This window comes from Triticum aestivum, chromosome 4B (assembly GCF_018294505.1).
Source record: "Triticum aestivum cultivar Chinese Spring chromosome 4B, IWGSC CS RefSeq v2.1, whole genome shotgun sequence".
In the NCBI taxonomy this organism is placed as follows: domain Eukaryota; kingdom Viridiplantae; phylum Streptophyta; class Magnoliopsida; order Poales; family Poaceae; genus Triticum; species Triticum aestivum.
In genome coordinates, this window is record NC_057804.1 from 525,572,923 (window position 1) to 525,580,201 (window position 7,279).

At 47.8% G+C, this 7,279-nt stretch overlaps 1 long non-coding RNA gene across 1 annotated transcript; it reads right to left on the bottom strand.

Moving 5' to 3' along the window:
• Window positions 1–6,217: 6,217 nt before the first annotated feature.
• LOC123095107 (uncharacterized) lies at window positions 6,218–7,041 on the bottom strand. Its single transcript, XR_006446095.1, has 4 exons — window positions 6,871–7,041; window positions 6,593–6,682; window positions 6,413–6,455; window positions 6,218–6,264 (listed from the first exon to the last, which is right to left on the bottom strand). It is a non-coding gene; the product is annotated as an uncharacterized lncRNA (long non-coding RNA).
• Window positions 7,042–7,279: the final 238 nt, after the last annotated feature.

A 7,279-nucleotide genomic window follows, 5' to 3' on the forward strand; every position in this document is an offset into this window, starting at 1 on the left:
TGACAGAACTGTTTTTCTCCATCTTACAACTGTAGAACTTGTCGGAGACATCATATCTCTCGACCCGGGCATGAGCTTGGAAAACTAGTTTCAGCTCTTCGAACATCTCATATGCTCCGTGATGCTCAAAACGCTTTTGGAGCCCCGCACTACTAGAAATACCACTACTAATGGCGCACCTAATATGGCCATTAATGGCGCATCACTGGTGCGCCATTGATAGCACGCCATTAGTAATTTTTACTAATGGCGCACCACCTGGTGCGCCATTAGTATCTGGTATACTAATGGCGCACCACCTGGTGCGCCATTAGTATATGCGAGGGTGCGCCATTAGTATGCCTCCCAGGGGGCATGTATACCCAGGTGCTTTGGCATACTAATGGCGCACCACCTCTGGATGCGCCATTAGTAACCGCAGCATACTAATGGCGCACCACCTGGTGATGCGCCATTAGTATGCACTGTCATACTAATGGCGCACTGTCGTGTGATGCGCCATTAGTATGAATATTAGGTTTTTTTTTATTTTTTTATTTTCTGTTTTTTGCACAGGTTACAAAATGTATAATTTGACAAAATATAGACAGCACACATCAACAATAGATTCATCAAATACAATAGAAGATTAGTCTTTGAATACAATTCATCATATTAGTCTCCGAATACAATTCATCATATTAGTCTCCGAATACAATTCATCATATTAGTCTCCGAATTAAAAAGACCGAACAAAGATAGAACATTATATTACAAGTCTCGAGACCGCGAGTAGCGAGTTTGTCTTCGCATTACAAGTCGATATCGATCATCTAAACTACCATCACATAGAAGAGAGCTGCAGTCATCAGGATGAGCATCATCACGATGAAACTCGTCTTCATCCGGTTCCTCCAACGCTCCCTCCCCTCTCCCGCTAGATAGCGGGCGTATCTAGATTCGGCCTCGGCCCTAGTGGTGTACCCTTTGTAACTGTTACCGCTGAATCGGTGAACCTGTCTCCAACACTCCTCCCAGTCATCGTAGACTCCGGGAACCTTACCCTTGTACACGACATACGTCGGCATCGCTATGCACTAGCCAAACGAAACGTTAGTACCAATTCACAGACAATACATAAGCAATATATAATTATGCAACAGAACGATCGGAAGAGAAAAGCAAGACATTAATATCATCGATTACATCTAAGTTGAACGACTCTCGAAACCAAAGAGACATACTACAAGTTCATTAAAGTTTAATTACAACATGAGCCAATCGATGTTTCAGAACTAGACAACTCGACTCAAGGGACCGGAGCATGGATGAAGCCGCCGTCTATCATGGGAGTCATGAAAGAACGGGCGTTGTCATCCTGCATTTGTAGCATTGTGTCGATGTCACTGTTGGACGGTTGATTTCTGAGGTAGAACTGCCCCGAGGTACGAAGGACATCTTGATGGATGATTTCCGCAAACTCCGACTGGATGCGAAAGAATTCTTGTCGGAGGTCCGCGTCCTGGATTGCCGACACGCTCGCGGCCCAATCTTGGAGTTTACTCGGTAGCAGAAGTTGATGATGGTCCCGTACGATCGCCCGCATGTGATGGATGGCGTAGTAGGCACCCTTCTGACCGCCAGGCGGCTGCTTGACGCAGCAGAACGTCGTATTGTGGGAGAACACGTGCTTGCCGTACTTACGAATAGGCCTGGTGAAGGTGCCTCCAGATTGGGCGTAGCCGGGGAGAACATCATCAAGAACCTTCTTGACATTTGTGTAGTCTACGTTCGACTGACGGTCCGGGTCGAAATACGTGGCCATGGAATATTTGGGGCTTAGGAGGATGAGCGTGCAACGTGTGTCACTGCAGAAAACACGGAATGTTAAAAGAAAAACGATCGAAAAGTAAGAATTCATATGTTACGGGCCAGTTGAGGGTTGGACTTACTCGGGAAAGTAAGGCACGAGGAAGTTATCCTTATCTTGGTTTGCCAGAATGACGCCTTCGAGGTAAGAACTCGCGACTTGCCGGTCCCCAGCGCTGCCCAAGATCTTGGCACGCATGTAGAAGGGGTCGACTATCACGATGTCCGGGGTCTTGTCGCGAATGATCCGCATCTCCATACTTAGCGAAAATAGCCGAACGAAGGTGTAGTGCAGCGGATGAAGGTTAAACATAGCAAAGATGTCATCAAACCGCAGGACGATCGTACCCCCGATGTCGCCATCCACAAAGCCCTTGCCCTCTGGCACCTTGGCCACGAAAACCGGGTATGCCACATCCTTCTCTCTGAGACGCCGCTTCTCCAAAGAAAGAACACTGTCGTGCAGACTCCGCATAGCACCGGTTGCAGCATTGAGCATATTTGGTGGTAGCATCGCCCTACCCGCCACATGCACCCTCCTCGAGATATCCTGCGGTGAAGGTGGCCCGTCCTGAGCACGGATCGTACTCGGTGCCGGCTGGCTCGCACCCTTCTTAGTCTTTCTTTTGCGTGCCTTCTTCTTCTCCTGTAATGGGACCGAGTTCTGCTCATAGACCGCCTTCTTGAGTGTGTTGGGGCTGATAATATTTTGCACCTCGCCTATCTGAGGCTCGGTGAAGTCGGCAGCTGGAGGCGTCTCCTGAGAGCTGAACGCCAGACGGCGCCTGTTGCAACTTGGCTTCTCCGCGGTACGAGCTAGATTGCACACGTCTTTTGTTGGGTTTGGTTCTTGAGAAGGAGGCCCCATGAAGTCGCCATCGTACCCATGCTCGGCAAAGTACTGATCGACGTTGCCAAATGTATCATCGTCGTCGTCGTCGTCGTTCTGATCCTGTGCCATATGCATGTTTGGATCCAGTGGCATAGGGATGTCCGGCACCGTTACGGCGGTCTTGACATGGGGCCGACTTGGCGCCGGCACGACTGGCGGTGTTGTCTTTGGGGTGGTGTCCCCCGCCCCCAAACGAATCTGGCTCTTCGGCCAAAGCAGGGGCCAGCTCAGGCAGGCGCTGAGGGTCATCACGTCATCATCGTCGGCCCCGACGGGTCGAATCGGAGGTAACAAGTCGTCGCAGCCTGGCAGCACCCGAACCAGTTGAACCCTAAACAAGTTGGGTGGCATCTGGGTACCGTGGAACAAGGGGTTGCCCGGTTGAACGATTTTGCCCTTGGCGACATCGACCAACTCGTTGTTCATGAAGTGGAGGAGAGTGCACGGAACATCGGCGGCGCCCTGCGAAAACATGTAGGGCGTCAGGGATGCCTAGTCAAAGGCAAGGAGATGAAGTCCTCGGCCGAGAGAGGCTTAATTAGTTACCGTGATGATGGCGTCGAGCTCGGCTAATGTCGAGGCACCGCCAACGGCGGGCGTGCAGTTGACGGAGCGGCCGCTTGCTGAAGAGGTGTCGGCCGGCGTACACCCGGGTGCATTAAGCTCCCGTGCCGGCGTCGGAGACACCAATGCCGCCTCCGCCGGAGGCACCAATGGCCCCGCCATCGCATTATGCGAGTTGCTGGCCGTGAAGCTAGGAATCGGGGGCGGCCCCTGTTGGCCGCCCGCAATCCACGCACTCAACCCCGAGATCAAGGTAGGCACAAGGGCGGTGATCGTCGCTCCGAGTCGTTGTTCCACTTGCTCTTGGACAATCTCCGGAATCTGCGCCACCTGTGCCTTGAGTTCTTGAACCTCTCGCGCCTGGCTTTCCGAGCTGGTCTTTTTCTCCTTCCGCACACCAGCGGTATAGTATGACCCCCATTTTGTCGACAAGCCTTTGCCGGCCACACGACCAGCTGACGTCGGCTTACTGAGCTTATCCTTGTTCTTCATTATATTCAACCCCCTATTTAGAGTGGTGTCCCAAGGGTTGCTCTGAGTCGACCCCGCGCTACTGCTTTCAGTCGCCTGCGGAAGGAATGTGAACCATTTAGAAATTCGGCTTCATTAATTAGAATGCAACCATATGGAGCTAATTACGCGGGGGTGTATTCCTTACCAGAACAAGTTCAAGCCGCCTGGTCTTCGGATCCGTGGTAAGCTCCTTTGTTTTCGGGTCCTTCTTGTACCGGGCCCTGACAAAGTTCCTGGTCTGCTTGTCACCGTATTTATCGAAGAGGGGCGGTAGGCCTTGCTCGGCACGGTCCGCCTCCTCCTTGTCCCATATAGGCTCCGCCACTCTGTAACCGCCGGGACCGAGTGTGTGTTCCCCTATGTTCAGCTCCCGCATTTGTTTCCCCCACTCACTTGATTGGGAGCTTGCGGTGCTCGAGCAATTGATCTTGAAGTCGTTGTAGTCATCTTCGGTGATCGAAGGATTTTTCTCCTTGATCTTCTCATAACTCTCACCTTTCTCAATCATTCTCTTCACATTGCTTTTCCAAGTAGACAGGGCCTTGCTCATCTTCGTGAGGGCAGCATTGTTCACTTTATTCCCTTTGAGGCTTGTGTTTTCGAATTCAGCGGGGAACTTGTATCGTTCGTGCAGCTTCGTGAAGAGGAGGTGGCGCAAATTCCCCCGGTCAGGATGCCTCAGGTTCTCGGTGTTGATCGAGACGGTGCTCCGGACAATGCACCCGAGCTGAAGCGAGTACCCCTTGACTATTCGTTCGGGCGCCGTTGGATTCCCGTTGGAGTCCACTTCAGTAACTTCCTCCTTGAGGGTGCGGAGCACGATCGGGCGCCGGTCCTTCCGTTGCCTCTTCGGCTGGCTGCTATCTGTGCGTGCGCCGCCATCATCAGTGGTGGCATCCTCGGCGGCACCATCAGTGGTGGCATCCGTGTGGTCATCCTCGGCGGCACCATCCGTGGTCTCAGGATCGGTGGGGAAGGCGGCGGCCTCATACAAGTGAGGTTGTTCCTCCATCTCCTGGGACAGCTCCCAGAATGCCTTGCCGCCCGAACCCCCGGCCTCATCGTTGTGGGCCATGTTTCTCTCTAAATAGAAACAAAGTTTGGTCAAAAAGTTGGTTATTGTCAAGGAACAAGATCATGGTCTCATCATTTAGGGTTTGTCGACACCGAGGCATCCTAAAATCTAAGCTTTTATCATTGAGGGTTTTTCGACGCCAAGGCACCCTAAAAGCCTAACTTTTCATCATTTCGGTTTTTATCGACACCGAGGCACCCTAAAAGCCATGCATTAGTCACAAGTACGCCGGGGCACTTGATCCTACTTAATTAACTACTAAGATACCCCGGCCCATGCATTAGTCACAAGTACCCCATATGTCCTATTTTTAGCATAGTCATGCTAAAATTCACGGAAAATTTCAGCATGACCTTTGCTGAAAATAGGACATATGGAGTACCCGAATTTGCTGGAACGGAAGTTAATCGACAATTCGGCAAACTCAAGGGCCTCTCGGGGTACCTGCAAAATCATCACGACACGATGGTCGGAGACAAAACCCAGCAAACTAGCAAAATCATCACAAATTGTTTTCTGTTAAAGATGATCATCATCTTTACAAGTCTTTCTCAATGTGATCACAAGTAATTCAGAGGCATCACAAGTAATTTAGAGCATCACAAGGCATTAGTAGTTCAGTACATGAACAAGTTTTACAAACCCAGATAAGAACAAGTGAATTCTAGTCCCATTGACACTCCTGGTTTTCTACAAACACCAAGTACTAGGGCACACAAAAGTTCTGAAATTTGTGTGCCTAACTGAATTAACTGAATTTTCAGTAACCGAATAAACTGAATTTTCAAAACTGCAAGAATACAATCGAGAAAAATCCAACAACACTAGAACTGAGCTGATTGACAGTAGTTTTGTTCACTGTTATGTTGGCCTAACTGGATGTTGGCTATCTTTTATAGTGTCTCTGTTACATGCCAGTTTGGTCATTGCTAACTTTTGATATGTTGTGTTTCTGACATATCAGAATCGGATATCCAAAAGAAGAAACAATATAATTTCTAACAAATCATTAGCCTGTTTGCTTCAAAAATAACAGTTCCTGTTGAGATTCCTGGGATCCAATCCCAACCAGTCCATTTGATTAAAATGACTGGATTACTGGAATGAGAATACCAAAAGAACAAGATATAGTCTACAAAAAAAAGAAAGAATACAACCAATCCCCATCACTGTTTTCCCCTCTGGTTCAACCCTCTCACCATTTAAAGCAAAAATCTATATGGACCATCCATTCCTAGTTTGCATAAGTATCTAGTTTTAATTTACCTTCACAAGAGCACCAATAACACCCAAGCTAGTAAGCTCAAGTACTCAAAAGGTCTTGTCTTGCTGGTAGTATTCAGGAACGGGTACAGGTACAGTGGGATGTGAGCTGCAAAGGAAAAAGAAGAAGACTTAATTATTAACCACTGCTAGTTAAGATTTACTTATTCTGTAAAGTCACCAAAATGAGGAAAGCTTTTTAACAATAAACAATGGAAATATTTAAGACTTGTCATAGAAACAGCAGCGCTCAGTACCATTCAAGAACGGGATCCTGGTCTCAGGGTGTGAAGCAACACACTGCAATTAAAAAAAAGTAAAAGGAAATTGAGGGGCAGATGGCAAGCAAGCATGATATGAAAGCAGTAGTATTCTCAATCCACCACAAGGCCCACCAGGAGTGAGGGTTTCCTTTTCTTTCTCATGTAAAAGCATACCTGAAGAAGTGCAAGTGCATTGCAGACACGGTTTGATGCAACTGGCGACAAAGTAGGAGGTGAAAGTGAAGGGTAAATTGACACAATCTCCTGCATAAATTTTCAAAACAGCATGATAGACTGAATAAGGAAAATGTGCAGAACCATCAATAATTTCATATTGAAATAATCAATACACATGGACAACCACCCTTACTTAAATAACAAGAACTGCACAAGTACATATGTACTCTTACCATTGCGACTGAATTTAGAACAGTGCAATAACTATAACCTACCTGGAGCAGTGCAGCAACAGTGCCAAAGGAGTGCCACAGCAGTGGAGCAAGGTCTTGAAAAATCTCTCGTTTCTGAAAGAGGAAACTGAGAAACAGATTAGACAATGAATTTTCACCTCCTGCATCCCAGATTTGCAGCCACACTTTAAATGTTAAAGTAAAATAGCTCTATGTATCAACTGCCCAGTTTGGAATATTGTCTTTGGAAAGTTGATGTTTCACTAAGAAAAGAAGGGTCTGTCTAGGACACATTTATGTCACGTCTAACCTTGTGTCCACTATGTTTGTGGTGTATTTTTTTTTGCCCCAGCTTTTTTTTTGTTCCTTGTTGCTGCGTTATTTGTGGGAGCTTAGATGTGACATCCTTAGAAAACATTTAGATGTGAATTAGACAAACTCAGAAAAGAAT